This window comes from Prionailurus viverrinus, chromosome C2 (genome assembly GCF_022837055.1).
Source record: "Prionailurus viverrinus isolate Anna chromosome C2, UM_Priviv_1.0, whole genome shotgun sequence".
Lineage (NCBI taxonomy): Eukaryota > Metazoa > Chordata > Mammalia > Carnivora > Felidae > Prionailurus > Prionailurus viverrinus.
The window spans coordinates 51,057,683-51,078,612 of NC_062569.1; the positions used below are offsets into that span (position 1 = coordinate 51,057,683).

Consider the following 20,930-nt stretch of genomic DNA (forward strand, 5'->3'; position numbering starts at 1 on the left):
CCACATATATTTGAAATATCAAAGTTATTAGTACATATACTAATAACAGTAGAATCACAGGATTAAAGAAATATTTCACATGAAAGGCCATCACATCCAACCACCTCCTTTAGTGATTAAACTAAAGCCCCAATTGGTTAAAGAACATGCTTAAAGTCATATAGCTAGTGAAAATAGAGATGGAATCCACATTGTATTTAGTGTTAGATTTTTATTGAAAAGAATCAATGTGTGAAAAGACCATGTATGATACTTATACTACCGAATTTCACCTGGACCAATAATTGCTGGATTCTATCACTTTGCGACAGAGAAACATCTTCTTGTATCACTTTTTCCTTTTATTAGCTCCTACTTTTCTTCTCTGTTATTTACCAGTACCTCTTCTTGAGGGCTCTCCACAAAGATAACTCTGGTGTTCAAGTAGTGAAGGGATAGTAAAAAGCATGTTCATTTGGTCATCCTAGATATTGTTGCTCAGTTAATTTGTCTTTAAATTAACCTTATTTGTATTTCGTATCTCAACCCTGCTTTCTTTCTTTCTTTTTGTTTTTATTTGCCTGGTATGTCTGTACTCATTCTTTTTGAATTCTTTTGTTTTAAATGTATATCTGATAATATAACATACATTTTGGGGCTTTATTTTATTAGGTTTTATCAAATATGGAAGTCTAATGGGAGGTATTATCCCATTTACATTTATTGATATAACTATTATATTCCAAAAGAACACAAGTTCCATAAGGGCGAGAATTTTTGTCTTGTATTATTCTCTGTGCACAAAAGGCAAAATTGGCTGTTTGTTTTCCATTCTTCCTATAATTTTTTTGGTTTATTTTTTGTTTTGCTAATTTCATTTTATGCATATTGGGTTTCTAACTTAGAAGATTTATAATTTTGTTGTTGTTGTTGTTCTTTACAAGGATAGCTATTTGCCCCCAGAGGAAGAGTCTGGGAGTGGCTAGCCAGCAGCTTAGAATTAAGTTAATTGTCTCAGAACTTTCTCATTAACTCTTTGCCCTGGGTCCTATCTGTCTCTACTTCAGGCTAGGAGGAGTCTGTCCAGTTCACAGGGGAATAATTCTTATCTCTGGTCCATCTCAGGATAAGATGAACACCTGCAGTGCTGATTGCTACCCAGCATTTCTTCCTGATTCAACCATACCAATAATCTGCTTCTTGCAAATATCATATACCTTATAGTTAAATGACTCTTCATTCCACCCCACCACCTCTACCATTTCACAATTACATAGTTGCTCAGCCCATAGCATATTAGAAGCAGCAATTTCATAAGCAGGGAATTTGTAAGAGCCAGGTTTACTAATAACAAGAAGGAATGGCAGCTGAAAGATTGACCATGCATAGAAGAGAAAAAAACTATAAATGCAAACTAAAACTTTAAAAGCATTGCAATTTGACCCAATATACGATAGAAACAACCCTACACACATTTGTAACTGTTTCTATATTTATACATGGGTTTATAACTGATGACCATCGTGATAACCGTGAGTGATAAAGATAAAAATCAGCCATATATTCTACTTAAAAAGTACAGAATCATATATCCTAAGATACCATGAAATAAATAAAAAATGTTTAAATCTTCTGTTCATAACTTTGGTTATCTGAATAATTTTCTTATATCCCTGTATCATCTAAAATACCCCATTTCTGGGGCGCCTGGGTGGCGCAGTCGGTTAAGCGTCCGACTTCAGCCAGGTCACGATCTCGCGGTCCGTGAGTTTGAGCCCCATGTCGGGCTCTGGGCTGATGGCTCAGAGCCTGGAGCCTGTTTCTGATTCTGTGTCTCCCTCTCTCTCTGCCCCTCCCCCGTTCATGCTCTGTCTCTCTCTGTCCCAAAAATAAATAAACGTTGAAAAAATAAAATAAAATAAAATACCCCATTTCTAATGATGTCCGATTAATTAGATTTCATTGTTTATCTGAATGACTGCTATCTTCTTTATAGTGGTCATTGAAAAGTCCCTGTCTTTGTTCAGACGTCTCTGGAACACTTTTCTGAGGATTGACTTAAGTGCAAATATTTTAGAATATTCTCTGTATGATATATCTTTGCCCTTTAGGGATGAATTTGATTTTTTAAAACCATATCAGTAGGTTCAGTGAAAGCAAGTTGAGTGACTATGGAGGGAAAATCTGGGAAATACCATGTAGGATCAAAATTAAATTTTTTTTCTATGCTTACTAAATTATCTCTGGCTACAATTTGAAGACGGCAGTCTTATGAATGTTTTGAGGATTGACGGCATCATTAGACTAAATATATAACTTTCTTGGGGGATTGCTTTGAGATACACAATCACCTGGATATATATATGTTTTTCTGTGTTTTAAAAACAGAAATAAAAATGTGCTTATAGACCAGTAAGTTAACATATTATCATAGGATTACTCCTAGACATAAATGTCCTTTTTCTTTGTCAAATTTTGTCTTCCTTGTCCTCTGTTGTATCCTCAGAGTATGACACATATCCACTCGATAAATAGAATGAATGGCTTGCTTTGGGTAATTTAGTCAACAGTTGTTTGTTGAGCATTGACTATATGCCAGGTACTATGTACTCTGGGGATATAACAATAAATCTGAAACATCCCTGTCCTCAAGAAGCTTGCATTCTAATGAGACACATAGTAAAAGAAAAAGTGAAGTGCTAACTAGAATAAGTACAGATTGTGACAATGGATATAAAGGAAAAGGGTATTGTAGCTGAGACTGATAGAAAAAGGGCCTGATTTGTAAAGGGAAGTCATAAAAGTGACTTCTGAGATGATATATAAAGGAAGCCAAGTGAAAGTTACCAGGCCAAAAGCCAGGAAGAGCTTTATAAGCAAAGAACAAGCTTGGTGAGTTCTCAGAAATGGCAGTATGACTGGAGGCCTAGCAAGTGTGAGTGAGGCAGGTGAGAGCCAAATCAGGCAGAATCTCTCTGGCCTTTATGGATTTGGGTATTATTTACAATGCAATGAAAAGAAACCATTGAAGGGATTTAAGCAGAGGAGTGACACTGTGGAAAGGTCATTCGGGTCCTGAGTGGAGGTGTGGCAATTGAGCAGTGGGAGCCAGTCAGGTAATTTACTGTTTTTATATTAATAAAAGGATTTTATGTATAGTTAAACCTAACAGACATGAGAAAAATGAAAGCCTTCAGCTCCCACACCCTGCTAGCTTCTGCTGGGTTATTTAAATGTCTGTACCAAATGGATGATGGCAAAACAGCCAGAGCTTACTCTGTGTTGAGCCAAAGGGTAGACACATGAAAGCCCCGTGAAGAGCCTATCTTGAAGAAAAATGACCTTTTGAAAGCTTTTGACACTGCTGTCCAAACCTGCCTTGAAACTTGGTCTTCCTTTGACTACAGGGCCAACCTGTTAACCTGCCCCTTTTCTGTCTCTGTTTTGGTTCTTTCCCATTCCCTCCTCTGATCCCCTGACAGCAGATATTCCTTAAGGTTCATGTATGAACTTGGCTTTCCACTGTCCACTTTCTTCCCTTCAGTAGTAAACTGTCTCTCAGCTGAGCACATTTTCTCTTAAAGCTTTGATTTGAAGTGCCAGTGGGACCTCTATATAGAGGTGTCCCTAAGCAGTTGGAGATGTGAAAGTCCTTCCAAAACAAGAAGCTGGGCTCAGGAAAAACTTTTAAAATAGAAGCACTTGATAACACTCACAGAGCTTCTTGTTCAGTAGTACTGGGCGGTGTCTGGAAATGGGCTGCACAGCAACGTCCCAAACCACCGTCATGGAAGGACTGCAGCCAACCAGGCTGCCAGATGTGCTCTCCGAAGGCCAAAGCCCAGGTTGCTCCCAGTGACAGCGTGTACTTCCGTAGACTCAGGCGGTCTCACGTATGCGCTACCCCTCCTCCCTCACCCCACTGATATCAGAACCTCTGCCAGAACTCCCCTAGGACCACTATGAAAAACGTGCAATTCAGAAGCTATGTAGCTTCAGCAGAGGAGAAAAGGAAGGGGTAAAAAGCCAAAACTGACCCTAGAAAAAAATTGGTAGAACTGAATTTGAGACAAGAAAGGAGTTGGTGACTAGGAAATAGTTGATGGATAGGACAACTCTATTTAATGAGGTACTGCTTTCTTCCCCTTCCCTCCGCTCAGCTGAGGAGGCTTTGTTAGGAGAAGAGCCTCCGCTGGAAGGAAGAGAAGTGGGTGCTTCAAGATCACAGATGCTGAGGGTAGAGGTCTGGCCAGCTTGGTTACAGACACACTGAGGCTGGAGAGAGAGGTCTCCTTTGTGGAAGAGGAAGAAGGCAGCAAGGCACAGTGGGCAGCACCAGAGAAAAGTACAGCTCTTTTCTAAATTCTGTACAAAGGCAGCTCTGTGCTCTCATGCTTCTGGGTTACAAGGTCTTATCAGCCAGACCCAGAACTCTGCCCAGAGCCATCCATTTGTGACACTGCCTCGGGACCATAGTGGATCAAGTAGGGTTCTGTGGGCCGGCCTGTAGGGCTAATTCCATTTTATAGAATTTTATTTTATTTCTACAGTAAAATGTGTTTGGAATTCCCTATAACCAGCTTACAGATACGTTCTATAAGGACATATGTGTTTAAGCTTGGAGACTGCCCACATATAACACTTAGAAAAATTTATGCACTAACATGTGGGCTACAACCATACTGCCGAAACTCGCAGCTGTCTGTAACAGCTCTCTGTGCAGTCCCAAGAGCTGTATTAGCACCATCTTGGTAAGTTCCAAGAGCAAAAATAGAAAAATACTTCCTGTGATTGACTTGCCAGTAACAGGATGGGATTAGTGAAGAACATTGTTGGAGGAAAAGCTTAGTTTCAACCAAAGTTAGGTGGAGGTTGCTTACGTGTAAATTCTTCCGTGAAATAAATAGGTCTGTATCTCTTTATCTAGCTCTTTATCTATTTTAAGCGAAGTTTATTTAAGTGTTCCTTGTTCCTCCAGACAGGTATCTTTTAGGCTATAGGGAAGGGTTTTATTCCCCCTCCCCCCCACACGTAACCTTAACTTCTTTACAATTCCTGGGTTCTCTCCTTTCTCTCTTTGTCTTTGGTGTTTGTTTGTTCATTTTTAATTGAAAGCTAGAAACCCTCTCCCCAGAAGAGTATACACAAAATCTAGTACATTTTGGAGGGGGGGAGTTTCATGGAGTTTCTGACTTTTCTATAAATGACTGACCCCATGATTAAACATGGATGCTGCCTCATGTTCTTTCTCCCCTCTCTCCTCCTTTTCTTCCTCTCCCCGTCCTGTCCTCTCCCTTTCTCCCTCTCAAACTCTCTCACACACAATCCATAGTTATCACAGTTGTGGGGAGCCCTCTAAGGGCTTCTATTATCATGTCCTGAGCGAGATGCTGTGCAGTGTTACGTGGCACTCCGTGGAAGGAGTAAGGGATCTGAAAACCAATCTGAACTCTGCTGTCCTAGCCACTTGCCACAGGGGAAGGAGCTCAGCTTTTTCGCGTAAGTAAGTATGCCATTCCCCTCTCCCCTTACCAAGCCTTCAGTCTCTAGGTCTGTCCCCACCCAGAGGGAGTATGGTTTCCAATTCACCTCTAATTCCCAGAGGGGAGGTCATTTCCAAATTTGCCCAAAGGCACTGGCTGGCAGCTCTGGGCCTTCACCTGTGAAGCAGGTGTCATTTTCCACAGTTTCCATATGAGGAAAGAGTAAGCAAGGCTTTATCTCTCACTCAGGGTCACATAATTGGCAAAGACAGAAATCAAGCTCATTGTGTCTCACCTTATTAACCACCTCCACTATACATCCCGTAGTTCCCTCAGCATCTGTCTTGAAGGGCTGTTTTGTCACTTCTCTCTGTTTGACTTCTTTCTCATGTTGTAACACTGAGCCTTCAGGGGACTCCCAGCCTTGCAGAAAGCAGGAGAACCCAGAGTGCTCCCTTTGTGTCTCCTCACCCCCTCTCCTCACTTACCCCACCCTCCAATCTTTCAGGATTCTTCCAATCACTCAGTAAATATTAGATGGTGACTTTTGTCTTCTATTCTCCAGTGTCTTGGCAAAATCAGAAGTGGAGCTGTATCTTCAAAATGAAAATAGAATAGTAACATCTCACAACACATTTTAGAAGACAAGAAACTTAGTGTTTACTTAATGAGTCTTGTCATATTTTCATGAAGGTTAAAAAAATGAGAAGTATAGAATATAAAAAAAGGATTCAGGAGCAGTGAGTGTTTAAAGGGTCTGTTACTTCATGGTACTGTGGCTTACTATAAAAGAATGGACTTTAGAATTAGACAAACTTAGGTTAAAATCTCAACTTTACCAGTGACAAGTTTGGACAGCTTAGCCACTTTAAGGCTTTTTCTTTACCTGTAAAATGAGGATAGTAATGATAACCGTCTTCTCATGAAGATTGAAGCATCTCGTATTATAGCTGGTGGGTTGTAAGGGCTCAGAAAACGATTTCCCTCTCTTTCATTCTTCCTGATGTTGATAACCTGTTAAAGCATCATATCTTATTAATGTTTATACCCTGCACCAGTGATGTAGGTATTTATTAAATGTCTATTGAATTCAATATTATCTGCTTTACTCTTCAAGTTGTAAAGATTAGTCCATGGAGTGATTCAATTTGGATGCTATCCTATTAGTTTAAAGTATTATGAAACAAAATGTTTTAAGTAATAACATTCTAAAATAATAAACCTTGTCATGCTTTTCTCCCGAGATTCCCCTCTTTCTCTGATTTCTTATCAGCAGCTCTTAGAACAAGAGGCTTGCCAAACTTTTTATGACACCACAGACTTAACTGCTTTTAACTAAGGCAAGAGTTGTGGCAAAATCAAAATTATCTCTTTGATTGACAATGTGAAGACATCTCTAAAAGAACAACTTGTGAAATAGAATTTAAAGCTGTCGTTTGGCATTATGGTTTGACATTTGTTTGCAGTTACGTTTTTAACTGCAATTAAGGGAATCTAGATTTTTGCATGTATGTATGAAATTAGATTCTCATTTTCTTTTGGGTCTAAGAATTTTAAAGTTAAAATTTTAAAAATAAATGCTCTTAATTGCTAGAGATCCTAATTTGCCTATTGTGCCAACTCCGGAGATGTTATTTTTAAACAATATTTCATGAAATTGCAGGGTAGAATGCTACAGATAGCCACAACTCTCTCTCCAATATGAAGAGCAAAGGCAGCATAACACACTGCAGGGAGCTCAAGGCTGGTATGAGCTTGAGCTGGCATTGCCTCTTGTGATTTGTGTCACTTTAGATAGTCACTTACTACTTCAGGATCTTGTTTCTTCTAAAACTTAGGGAATTGCCTTCATGTATTATCAAAAAAATGGCAAGAAAGAACCACTGCTTCACCAGAGACTAAAATAGTGCCTGATATATAATAGGCACTCAATAAATATTTGCTGGATAGATGGATGTATGGATGAGAATTAATTTAACCCCAACTAAACCACTGATTGCTGGATTTTTTTCTAAGTTTATGTATTTATTTTGAGAAAGTAAGAGAATATGTGTGCAAGCAGGGAAGGGACAGAGAGAGAGAGGGAGAGAGAGAATCCCAAGCAGGCTCCTCGCTGTCAGCACAGAGCCTGACACAGGGCTCGAACTCACAAACTGTGAGATCATCACCTGAGCCAAAATCAAGAGTCGGATGCTTAACTAACTGAGCCCCTGACTGCAGGATTTAAAGCCCAAAAGCACCCAGTGTTTCTCTCAGGTCCAGAGAACTTCTGACTTCTCAAAAATCAGAGGTGGGAATACAATCCAAACAGCTGGGTTCTAGTGATAATCTTCTTTATTGGATTCTTAGTAAAATCTAAATTTAGGACCTAAATCTGCATTGTTTCCTGTAACTCTAAAGTATCTTTATCTCTAGAACTGGTTCTGAAGAAGAAATTAGATGGCTACACATTTGCAGCTTTTTATAACATGGGAAAATATGGAATATGCATCTAACAATATTTTATTTCTTATCATTCCGCTAGTTTTCTAGCAAAAAAGCTCATGAGAGTCAAAGTTGATCCTTTTTAGTTTCTTTCAACACAAGCTTGTCTTTTCCTCATCAGTGTCTTAAAATGGGTTTGTATTCCTAAACAATGTATAAGCTCTTCCATGTATACCACATAATTGTGGTTTTTATTTTTGGAATCAGGATTATCTTTTTCACGCATGTAATCATCTCCATATACATTAGTCAGTGCCTGTTTCATGCTAACCAAGGGCAGTAAGTGTTTGTACAGTCATATATGATTATTCTTTCTGCCTTGTCCCACTAAAGAATCATACAAGGGTTGTTAGAGTCTGGATCAGAGGCTCAGCAGGAATCAAAGAGATCTGAAAGTCTTTCTCATTCCTATAGCCATAAATATCAAACAAACTTACCACTTCAGACTTTAAGTTCATAATTTTTATAAGAGTTCACTGAAAACATCTTGTATTTTCTGGAAATGTCATAGGGAACTTCATAACTATGAAAATTCAGTGAATAATTATCACTTCATTAACATTGTTTAAACCTTCGCCTATTATTTTTTAGCGTCTGTAATTTACCAGACTTTCTCAGTTTTTGTTCTAAAAGGAAACATAACAGCACCGGTGTTTTGTACTGGGTCCATCAGAGGAATGTATATGGAATGGATTCTACTTTTGGTGGTATCTTAATTATAAGTGTCTCCAGAGAGACTGAAATTTGAGCATCTCAAATACTCAGCACCACCCACTTTACAATAAAGGTAACTTCTAGTGTACTAACAGGCACCCATCTGGAAATGCTCATTGGAATTTTCTAATCAGTAAGACCTCTTTTCAAATGGGAAACCTGGCTTAAGAAATAAAATGGAGTGAATTGTCAAGACTGTGCTGTCTGCTACTTCTAACAAGTGCATGGCCAGCCACATTCATTCTGTATACTGGCATTTTGAAAACCAGGTCAAGTACTGCTTCAGTTTCCTTTGCTGCTGCTCCTTATTTGATTAAGTTTACTATTATCAGATTCTAATCTCATACCTAAACTTGTATAATATCACTTGAAGGTAGACTATGGCATTGGTTTTCTATTGCCGCTATTACAACCTCCAATTTAGTGGCTTAAAACATCACAAACTTATTATCTTACAGTCAGAAGTCCAAATGAGTGTTAAGGAACTAAAATCAAGGTGTCACTAGGGTTGGTTCTTTCTGGAGGCTCGAGGGGAGACCCCATTCCTTGCCTCTTCCAGCTTTTAGAGGCTGCTGGCATTCTTTGGATCCTAGCCTCATGAATCTAATCTCTGCTTCCTTTGTCACATCATCACCTTCCCCCATGTTAGTGATCTTGCCTTTCTCTTATAAAGACCTTGGTAATTACATTTAGGGCACAACCAGATAATCCAGGATAATCTCCCCATCGCAAGACCCTTAATTTAATCACATCTGCAAAGTCCCTCGTGGCATATAAAGTAACGTGTTTACAGACTCTGTGGATCAGGATTGAAAGCAGTTTTCAGTCTACTACAACTGTGGTAAGTTAAAGATGGCTATTTTAACCCCTTAGGAGCCACTAAAATAAACCTAAACAAAAATTTATAGCTAATAAGACAAAAAAAGTAGATAAAATAGAATCCTAAGACATACACAAAATCCACAAGAAGGCAGAAAAGGAAGGAAAAGGACACAGCAGATGAGACAAATAGGAAACAAAGAGCAAGGCAATAGATATAAGCATATCAACAACTCAATTAAATGTAAATTGTCTAAACAATCCAATTAAAAGCCAAAGATTATCAGATTGTATTTAAAAAAGTAAGATTCAACTATAAACTGCCTATAGGAAATTTCTTTTAGATGTAAAGACACAAGTTAAAAATAAAAGAATGAAAAAAATATACACCAGGCTGACACTAATCTAAAGAAAGTTGAAATGCTTTAATATCATATGAAGTAGATTTTAGAACAAAGAATATTACCAGGAATAAAGAAATTCATTTCATAATGGTAAGTTAATCAATCCATCAGGAGGCCATAACAATCCTAAATGTTTATGCATACAATAACAGAGCTTAAAAATACATGCAGCAAAAACTGATAGAACTGAAAGGAGTAGACAAGTTCATGATCATTGTTAGATATTCCAATAGCCTCTCACAACAATAGATAAAACAAGTAGAAAAATCAGTAAGGCTATAGAATACTTAAGCTTTGCAATCAACTTAATCTAATTGACATGTATGCAACATCCCACCCAACAACAGCAGAATATATATATTTTTTCCCCAAAGGCATACAGATATTCACCAAGATATGGTTGAGCAATGAAGCAAAACTAAAGAAGTTTAAAAGAAATCAAATCATACAGAATGTGTTCTCTGGTCACAATGTAGTTAACTTAGAAATAAATAACAGAGGGGTACCTGGGTGACTCAGTCAGTTAAGCATCTGACTGTTGATACCGGTTCAGGTTGTGATCTCAAAGTCCTGAGATCAATCCCTCCATCCAGCTCCATGCTGACCATGGACCCTGCTTGGAATTCTTCTCCCACTCTCTTTCTATCCTTCTCTCTGCTTGGAATTCTCTCTCTTCCTCTCTTTCTACCCTTCTCCCACCCTGTCTCTCTCTCTCAAAATAAACACTAAAAAAAAAAAAGAAAGAACAGAAAAGTGTCTGGGAAATCCCCCAAATGTTTGTACACTTTATAACACAATTCTAAATAAGACATAGGAAAAGAAAATATTGGAAGGGAAATTACAAAGCATTTTAAACTAAATGGAAATATCAACATTTGTAGGATGTCACTAAAGCAAAACTTTGGCGAGCAAATTTATAGCAATAAATGTGAAAAAAGAAAAAAAAGGTCTCAGCTCCCACCTAAGAAACTGCAAAAAGAAGAGCCAACAAAATCCAAAGTAAGAAAGTTAAATAATAAAGATCAGAGCAGAAATCAATGACCTAGAAAACAAAAACAATATAGAATATAAAACATTAGTTCCTTTGAGATCTATAAACTTAAAAAATCTCAATCCAGATTGATCAGGAAAAAACCAGAATTTACTGGTATGAGGAATGGAGAGGCAACATTACCATATATTCTTCATATATTAATATAATAATAAAAGAATATTAGAAAGGAATTTATGCCACTACTTTTGACAACTCTGGTGAAACAGAAGATTTTTAAACATAAACTACCAATGTTCACTGAAGAAGAAATAGATAACCTGAATTTATAGTTTAAAATTTTCCCACAAAGAAAACTTCTAGCCCAGAAAGCTTCATTGGTGAATTTTACCAAGCATTAATGAAGAAATAATACTACTTCTAAAACTCTTCCAGAAAATCGAAAGGGAAAGAATAGTTCTTAATATATTTTATGAGGCCAATATTACCCTGATAATAAAACCTAACAAAAACGTTACAGGAAAACTAATAAGCCAATATCCTTCATGAGCATAAATGCAAAAATTCTAAACAAAATTTTAGCAAATTTAATCCAGCAATGTATAAAAACGAAAAAAATTGTGAATGTGTGGGGATTATCCCAGGAATTCAAGATTGGTTTAACAATCAAAACTCAAATCACTGTTATTTAATATATTATACTAAAAAAGAAAAATTATTATGCCAATAGAAGCAAAAAATAAAAGAACAATTGACAACACACTTATTCCTGATTTTTTTTTTTAAATCTCAGCAAGTGATACAAGGCATCTAAAAAAACCTACAGATAACATCATACTTAATGGTGAAAGACTAAATGCTCTCTTAAGATCAGGATCAAGAAAAATATCCACTGTTAGCACTTCTATTCAAGATTGTGCTGAAGGTTCTAATCAGTACAATCAAGTAAGAAAAAAAAAAGGCATCAGACTGGAAAGAAAGAATAAAACTGTCTATTCACAGATGACGTGCTCACTAACATTAAAAAAAAAAAAACCTATGAAATCTACAAAAGAAGTCACTAGAACTGGTAAGTGAGCTTAGTAAGGTTTCAAGAAAAAAGACAAATACCCAAAGTCAAGTTAATTTCCATATATTTGCAGATAACAATTGAAATTAAAAAGCAATATCTACAAAAATAATTCAAAACACATGAAATACTCAGGGATGAATCCAACAAGAGATGGGCAAGACCTGTACACTGAAAACTACAAACACTGCTGAGGGAAATTAAAGAGGACCTAAATAAAGGGAGAGATATATAATGTTCATGGGACAGAAGACTCCAATATTATTAAAAGGGTAGTTATCACCAAATTAATTTATAGACTCAATACAATCACAATAAAAACACTAGCAGAACTTTTTGTAGAAACTAACAAGCTAATTCTAAAATTCACATGGAAATGCACCAACATTCACATGGAATAACCAAATCAACTTTGAAAAAAAAAAAACTGAATAGTCAAAAGATCAAAGTCAGTGTCTGACTTCAAGACTTCTTGAAAAGCTACAAATATACTCAAGACAGTGTGGTATCAGTCTTAAGAAAGACAAATACATCAGTGGAACAGAATAGAGAACCCAGAAATAGGCACACATATATGGTTAATTGGTTTACTACATGGCTACCAAAACAGTTCATTGGAGAAAGGATAGTATTTTGAAACTGTTGGTGCTGGAACAATTGTAAATGCATGTACAAAAAAAATGAAATTTGCTTCATACTATGAAATATGTATAAATCTGAAATATATCATAGATCTAAATTTAAAATCTAAAATTGTGGTGTATCAATACAATAAAATACTATTCAGCAGTAGAACCACCATCTAAGAAGGGATATGCCCCACCTCCAGGGTAGAGATCCTCACAGTGGCTTCCAGGGGGATTTCTGAGTTGTGATGGAGAGGCTCTACTCCGTGTGCACCTCCCAGTGGGAGGTCTATACTATCCACCCCTGACTGCCACCAGACTTGGCCGCTTAACTTGTTTTTGCCACTGATATGTGAGAGAATGCACCAATTCTGAGTAGAAGACTTAACAAATCCAATGTTTTGGAGATTTTTCTTTTCCATCTGCCACGAAAAATAGCATTCCTGGGTTAAGAGTTGCTCCTTGCGCTATATCCTGGAACAAACCATGTGGAGCAGAGTAGCAGATGACACATAACATGAGCAAAAAATATACTCTAGTACTTTAAGCCTCTGAGTTACAGATATGTTTGAGATGTCTCTGAAATATAGAGTAGTCAGATGGTGAGTTGGATTCATGAGTCAGATACTCAGAGAATAGATCTGAGCAACACATAAAATTTGGGAATTGTCAGCATCTAGACTGCATTTCAAGCATACGAATGGATAAGATCATGTAGGGAAAGAATTGAGAGGAAAAAGTGCTGAGGAACACGAACATTTAAATGACAAGTACAGGAAGATGAGTCTGTAAGGGAGACAGGAATGTCCACATATTTGGAAGAAAGCCACAAATGAGCTGTTTTTTTTGTTTTTTGTTTTTTGTTTTTAGCTTTCCAGAGATTTTATTTATTTTTTTAAAATATGATTTATTGTCAAATTGGTTTCCATACACCACCTCACAGTGCTCATCCCAACAAGTGCTCTCCTCAATTCCCATCACCAAAAAAAAAAAAAAAAAAAAAGGTACAGAGAGGGAGGCAAACCATAAGAGACTCTTAAGGACTGAGAACAAATGACCTTTTTAATGTAATCTTTTGCTGTCCTCATTCTTTGTTTCTTCTGCTTCAGCTTAGAGATTGCTAAGCAAGCATCAGAATCTTCTGGGTGCACCCCACACTTTGAAAGATAAATCTTCCTTTTACATTACTGGATTTTGAGCACCATTTGGACAGGGATCCTGCCTTCCTAATTCACCTCTGTCCCTGTCCCTAGTGTGCATAGCTGATAGTAAACCTCACCCTACTAGTCACCTGCCTGTTCCTTCACCTTAGTCTTTCCCTTTGATTCCTTTTCCTCTGCATACTGAGTCTACGCTGTGCTCAGGCTTTATCACTAATAGTGTTTTTATAAATATTGAGTAGCTACAAAGAAGGTTAACATAGGTATAAAGTATAAAGAAGTAATACAATGAACATCTATGTATCAACCACTCACAGTTTAGGAAAAAGAACCTTACCATTAGCTTTGAAGTCCCTTTGTGCTTCTCCCCAATTCCACTTACAGTGCCCCATTCCCCAGAGGAAAACACCAACTTAGATTTTGTGGTTTTCAACAGACTAGGCATAGAAAGGAACTTCCTCAAATGGATAAAGAACATCTATAAACACCTACAGATCAAACCTGATGTTTCTTTGCTTCACTTTATACTTTTACCAAGTAACATAGTATGTTTATATTCCTTTAAAAAGTTAGGCTTTGCATATATTTTATCTTCATAGAAATAAAATCATGTATTACCCAATTTTTTTTTCTTTGTGCTTAAGATTATGTTTCTAGGATTTGTCCATTATGGTACATGTAGTTGAAAAGCATTCATTTCTGCATCTGTATTCTAAAGTATACCACAGTATCCTTCCTGTTTTATCTGTATTCTGTAAGTTCTGATATATAGCAATTTCATTATTGTCCAATTCTAAGTATTTTGAAATGTCAGTTATGATTTTTTACTTGACCCATGAGTAATTCAGAAATACATTTTTTAATTGCCAAATACGTGGACATATTTTACATATATTTTATTATGGGGGTTTGTTTTCTGAGAATATGGATTGTAACAGTGCTGTTCAGTAGTATAAAGTGAAACACATATGTAATTTAAAACTTTTTAATTGCCACATTAAAGGAAAAACAGGTAAAATCTATCTTAATATATTTTACTTAGCTCACTATATCCAAATTATAGTTTAAATATGTAATCATCTTTAAAAATTATCACAGATATCATAGATTTCAAATCTGGTGTGCATTTTAAATTTAGGTACATCCTTATTTGAACCAGTTACACTTTAAGTGCTTAGAAGCTACATCTCGGGGCGCCTGGGTGGCGCAGTCGGTTGGGCATCCGACTTCAGCCAGGTCACGATCTCGCGGTCAGTGAGTTCGAGTCCTGCGTCAGGCTCTGGGCTGATGGCTCGGAGCCTGGAGCCTGTTTCCGATTCTGTGTCTCCCTCTCTCTCTGCCCCTCCCCCGTTCATGCTCTGTCTCTCTCTGTCCCAAAAATAAATAAACGTTGAAAAAAAAAAATTTAAAAAAGAAGCTACATCTGGCAAGTGGCTACCATATTGGACTATATCAGGTTAATCAGGCAACAGTTGTTTGAAATTTGCTGCAATTTACTTTCTGGCCTAGGATGTAATCAATTCCATGTGAGCTGGAAAATAATTGTGTGTTTTTCTACTAATTGGGTTTATATATATATATATATATATATATATATATATATACACACACACACATATATATGTGTATATATATATATACACATATATATGTGTGTGTGTGTATATATATATATATATATATATACGTATATATATATACACACCTTAAACCAATTTTATATATATATATATAAAACCAATCTATATATAAACAATTTATATATATATATATATATATATATATACACACACACACACACCTTAAACCAATCTTATTTGCATTGTTAAAATCCTCTATTTTTATTGAATTATTTTTCTGCTTGACCTTGGATTGCTGCATTACACATTACAGGAAGACCACTCACATAATAGCCTGGAGTTGTGTGGTATACATTTCCGTGGCTTTTTATGATGGTCCCAGAGACAGACTTACAGTCTGATGGACCTGTATTGAAATCTACCACTATAGTATGGTTTTGACAATTTCTCCTTACAGTCCTATAAATTTTGCTTTATATATTTTGAGGTTGTTTTAACAGGTGCATATAAATTTAGACTATTTATGGTGAATTAACCTGTTATTATTATAAGCCCAGAATGATTTTGTCTTAAAGTTTACCCTGTCTGATATCAATATAATTGCATACTTCTTTTCTTTTAATATTTCCCTGTTACATCTTTTCCAAAACAATAATAATAATAATAAGGAAATCTTTCCATGTCCTTATGTTTTAGGAATGTCTCTTATAAAGAACATATAGCTCAGGTTTGTTTGTTGATCAAGTCTGTTTCTCTTTTTTAACTTATGAGTTTAATTTATTTACCATTACTATCATTGTTACTTTAAACTTTCATTTTTTCACTTTTTTTTCTGCACTGTTTCTACCTTTGGGGCCTTTGGATGGAGGGGTATTGTTGGAATTTTATTTTCTTTGTGCTTTTCATCTAATGGTATATTCTATTTCTATTCTTTTAGTGTTTACTTTTGAAATTGTACCATACATACTTAATAAAGTCTAAAATTAATATCTCAAACTCCCCTTGAATCATGCAAAGACCAAAGAACACTTGAGTTCTTACTGTTGGAATCCTGACATACAGTATGTAGTCTTGTCTAGTGTTCTAATTCTATCCTTTTGTTAGCCCCACTAATTATACATATTCAAAACTATTATTTTTATATAGATATTTGCTTACAATTACCTACACGCAGGGCTGGCTACACAATTTTCAGGACCCAGTACAAAATGAAAATGTGGGGCTCTTGTTCAAAAAGCTACAAAGAAGCTTTGTCCCTGCCTTCACAGTCTCTCTTTCAATCTGACATGGTGTTTTCTTGATGACTATTGAATGGTGTGCTCCCATGGGTATGGGGAAATCGTGGAGTGGATGCAGGCTTTCATAAGCACCCTGTGCCCAGGGTGGCCAACCCCCACTCTCCCTATACCAGTGCCTCAGCCTGGGCCCACACTCAAAGCAGAGGAAGGCAGCAGATTCTGGGCAAAGGCTGAGGAGCAGGGGCTGGAGAACCATCCCGGAGAGGCAGGGAGGTGGCAGGAGGTACAACTATATGTGAGCCAAAGCTCCATGACCTTGGTACATGCTCAGTTGTCCCATCAGACCTCACATAAAACACAAATTTAAAGATAAAATTATTAAGAATTTCTTGAGAGTGACCATAAAGCATTAAATCCGAAGCACAGGACCCCCTTCTGAAATTGGGCCCTGTACAACCGTCTTGATCACGTGCCCAAGAAGTCTTCCTTGCATCTGAGTTTGCCAGTTTCTTTGCTTACCATCTCTTCTTGCATACCTCACCTTCCTTCTGAGATCTTATCTCTTCCTGTAAAGCATATTCTTTAGAAGGTTCTTTAGTTAAAGGTCCTTTAGCTGGTAGTAAACCCTCCAATTTTGTCTGAGCATATTTTTTTTTTAATTTTTTTTTTCAACGTTTATTTATTTTTGGGACAGAGAGAGACAGAGCATGAACGGGCGAGGGGCAGAGAGAGAGGGAGACACAGAATAGGAAACAGGCTCCAGGCTCTGAGCCATCAGCCCAGAGCCTGACGCGGGGCTCGAACTCACGGACCGCGAGATCGTGACCTGGCTGAAGTCGGACGCCCAACCGACTGCGCCACCCAGGCGCCCCTGTCTGAGCATATTTTATTTCAGTCTCATTCTGAAAGATAGCTTTGCTGGGTACCCAACTTTAGTTGGTGGTTCTTTTCTCATAAGATTTTGAACATATTATTTTGCTATCTGACTTCCTTTGTTTGTGTTGGAGAATGGGCTCCTTTGAAGATAATGGATTTTTTTTCTCTTGCTTCTTTTAAGATCTCTTTAACTTTGATGTTCTTCAAGTGCACTACCAGATGCCCAGATGGGAGAGTTATTTTTATTTATCTTGCTTGGAATCCATTGAGTTTCCTAGATTTGTGTGTTAGTGTTTTTCATCAATCGGGAATATTCCTCTCAAAAATTGCTTCTTCCCCCTTTTCTCTTTTTCTGAATAATGAATAGATATATATTAGATCTTTCACTCTATCCACCATATATCAACTTCTCTTTTATATTTTCCACTTCCTGTACTGCACTCTATATAATTTCTTTAAATCTCCCTTTTAGTGTATTACTTCATTTTTTTAGCTGTGAATAATCTGCTACAGGACCATGCACTGTTTTTCATTTTGATTATTATATTTTTAATTTCTTCAAGTTGGATTGGGTTCTTTTTCATATTTCATTAGTCTTTTAAATCAATCCTTTATTTCTTTGAACATCTGATTTTATATTCTGTATCTGAAAATTCAAAACTTTAGAAAGTATGAGTTTAATTATGCTGTCATTATGTCTTACTCTTTCTCTTACTGGCTTTTTTTTTCTTTTACAGTTTTGTAATTTTTTTAAAAAAAATTATGATCTCATAGATTTTGACTATCTGTAGAAAATCTTTGAGTCCCAGATTGAAGATAGATTGCTCCTGAAAATATCAGTATTTTTCCTACCTGTTTTTCCTACCAGGCATCTGGAGGCAAAGTTAACCTATTACCACTATAAAATATCTTTTCAACGTGAAGCTCTTTGAGCCACTCAGGTAGTATGAATTCACAATACAAACCTGCATTAGGGTTAGTTTGTGTTTACAGATTCTTGTGAGAGATATATATCTTTCCCTCTACCTAGCACCCATATTCAAAACCAGTAATTTTCCTTTTGTACCTTGAGAGATGTTATTTGAATTTTACACATGCTAGGTGTGAATTTCACACATATGTTACACATGCAGCTCTTTGAGATGCAGCTTTATGCAGGTGAGTTTACTGGTAGACTCTTCTCTCTTGAGCCCTTCATGGCTGTGAAATTTAAAGCTCAAGTTCATCAGATTTGGAAAGTACCTTCAAGGTGAGAGTTGCTTTCAATGCTCTACTTATAGTTGGGGGTTCTTCCTTTTGCTTCACTTTTTTAAGGTTTAGTTTGGAATAGTTTTATATTTATATAAAAGTTACAAAGACAGTACAGAGAGGGTTTATGTTTCTCCTTGGCCCATTTTTTATAACCATGACACATCTGTAAAAACTAAGAAACTAACATTGGTGTAATACATTTAGCTAATTGTTGATAATTAACTACAGTTTATTCATATTTCAATAGGTTTCTACTCATATCCTTCTGTTTTTTCACTTGAGTTTTGTTCTCCGCATCCTTCCCACATTTTGTCCGGCTCACTGATGAATTTAAAGATTTTTTCAGAAGTTAAAAAATGTTTAATTGGGCGCCTGGGTGGCTCAGTCGGTTAAGCATCGGACTTCAGCTCAGGTCATGATCTCACAGTTGTGAGTTTGAGTCCTGCATCGGGTGAGCTTGGGCCCTGCTTCAGGTGAACACAAGCCCCACTTTGGGTGAGCACGAGCCCTGTTTCAGGAAAAAAAAAACCATGAGCCCCATTTTGGGTGAACCCCGCTTCTCTCTCTCTCTCCCCCCTGCTTTCCATGCCCCTTGTGGGATTCTCCCTCTGCCTCTCATGGGATTCTCTCTCTGCCCCCTCACCCACTTGTGCCCCCCACCTCAAAAAATGTTTACTTATTTTAAGTAGGAAAGTTGTCAAGGTACCTAGTCCAACATACTTCTGGAAAGAGAAGTCTGGGAGCTTTTTTTTTTTTTTTTCAATCTGCTTCCCTTAAATGATACTCATTATCCTGGTTACCAAGTCAAACATGTCTTCTTATGCTTGTGTCCTTAAAATTTTCTAGCCTAGAAATGTAGGCACTATTTTTATTATGGTAAAAAACATGTGATAATATTGTAAGAGTGAGACTAGAAAAGAAAACAAGACATAGATTGAAGGTCTGTAATAATACTATAGGTGAGAGATAAAGTCAAGAACCTTAACAAGGCAGTTGTTGGTGGGAAAGGAAGAGAAGAAATAGTTTGAGGTGCACTCAGGAAGTAAAATATAGAATTTGGTCTTGAATGGATGTAGTAGAACATGGAGAAGCAAGAGTCAGAGAGAACTCAGAGATTTCAAACCAAAGATTTGGACTCCTGAAGATTTTCAGAAGTCAAAAAGAAAAGCAAGATTGCAGCAGGTGATGGTGAATTTGTTTTTTTGATGTATCTGGTTGTTAATGGATCATTAGTGTGGCGATGTCCAACAGGTAGTAATAAATGAAAGTCACAGTTTTGAGAAAGGAGTCAGAACTAAAAGGAACAGGGTGATGATGGAAAACAAAGAGATTAGAAAGAGGAATAAGCAATGGAGAAGAATCATCTGTATGGAAACTAAGGAAGGTTATGATTCTAGAAAAGGGAAGGAACCCTAATCAGCAGGTGCAGTTTTGCCACTAGTGATATCCAAAGACTTAATTTCAGTGCCCCTCCCTGTGAAATGCTCTTATGGGGCACCTGGGTGGCTCAGTCAGTTAAGCGTCCAACTTCAGCTCAGGTCATGGTCTCATGGTTCCTGGGTTTGAGCCCCACATCAAGCTTTGTGCTGACAGCTCAGAGCCTGGAGCCTGCTTCCAGTTCTGTGTCTCCCTCTCTCTCTGCCCCTCCTCTGCTCATATTCTGTCTCTTTCTCAAGAATAAACATTAAAAAAAAAAAAGCTCTTATGAATCTTTTGCTCTTACCTCCAACCAGAGGATTATGAACTAAGCTTTAAGATCCATTCATATGGGGGCGCCTAGGTGGCTCAGTTGGTTAAGTGTACGACTCTTGGTTTCCACTTGGGTCATGATCTCATGGTTCCTGGGTTCAGTCCCCACGTTGGGCTTTGTGCTGACAGCATGGAGCCTGCTTGGGATTCTCTGTCTCCCTCTCTCTCTCTGCCACCTTCTCTGCTTGCTCACTCTCTCTCTAATAATTTTTTTTAAAAGGTCCATTTATATGGATTAAAATATTAAAATGTTTTTTGTTTCCAATTTTCTAATATGTTTTGTACTATACCATTTCTCAAACACTACCCTCTCCTTAATTTGGTTTGTTCCTATCAGTACTTGAGACAGGTAAAAGAAAAATAAATCTAGCAAGAACTACCAACATGTGTTGATTTTATGGCATATCCCAACATATTTTCTTTTTTTAAGGAAACAAAATATCGTCTAGTGTTAGAATTTAGTCGTAAACTTTGGAACCATGATGTGTGATGTTTTATTATATTTAT

General features: G+C 37.0%; 1 protein-coding gene across 9 annotated transcripts in view; it reads left to right on the top strand.

Moving 5' to 3' along the window:
* Positions 1–20,930, top strand: part of LEKR1 (leucine, glutamate and lysine rich 1) — a 222,762-nt gene that overhangs the window by 134,327 nt on the left and 67,505 nt on the right. The window lies entirely within an intron of this gene.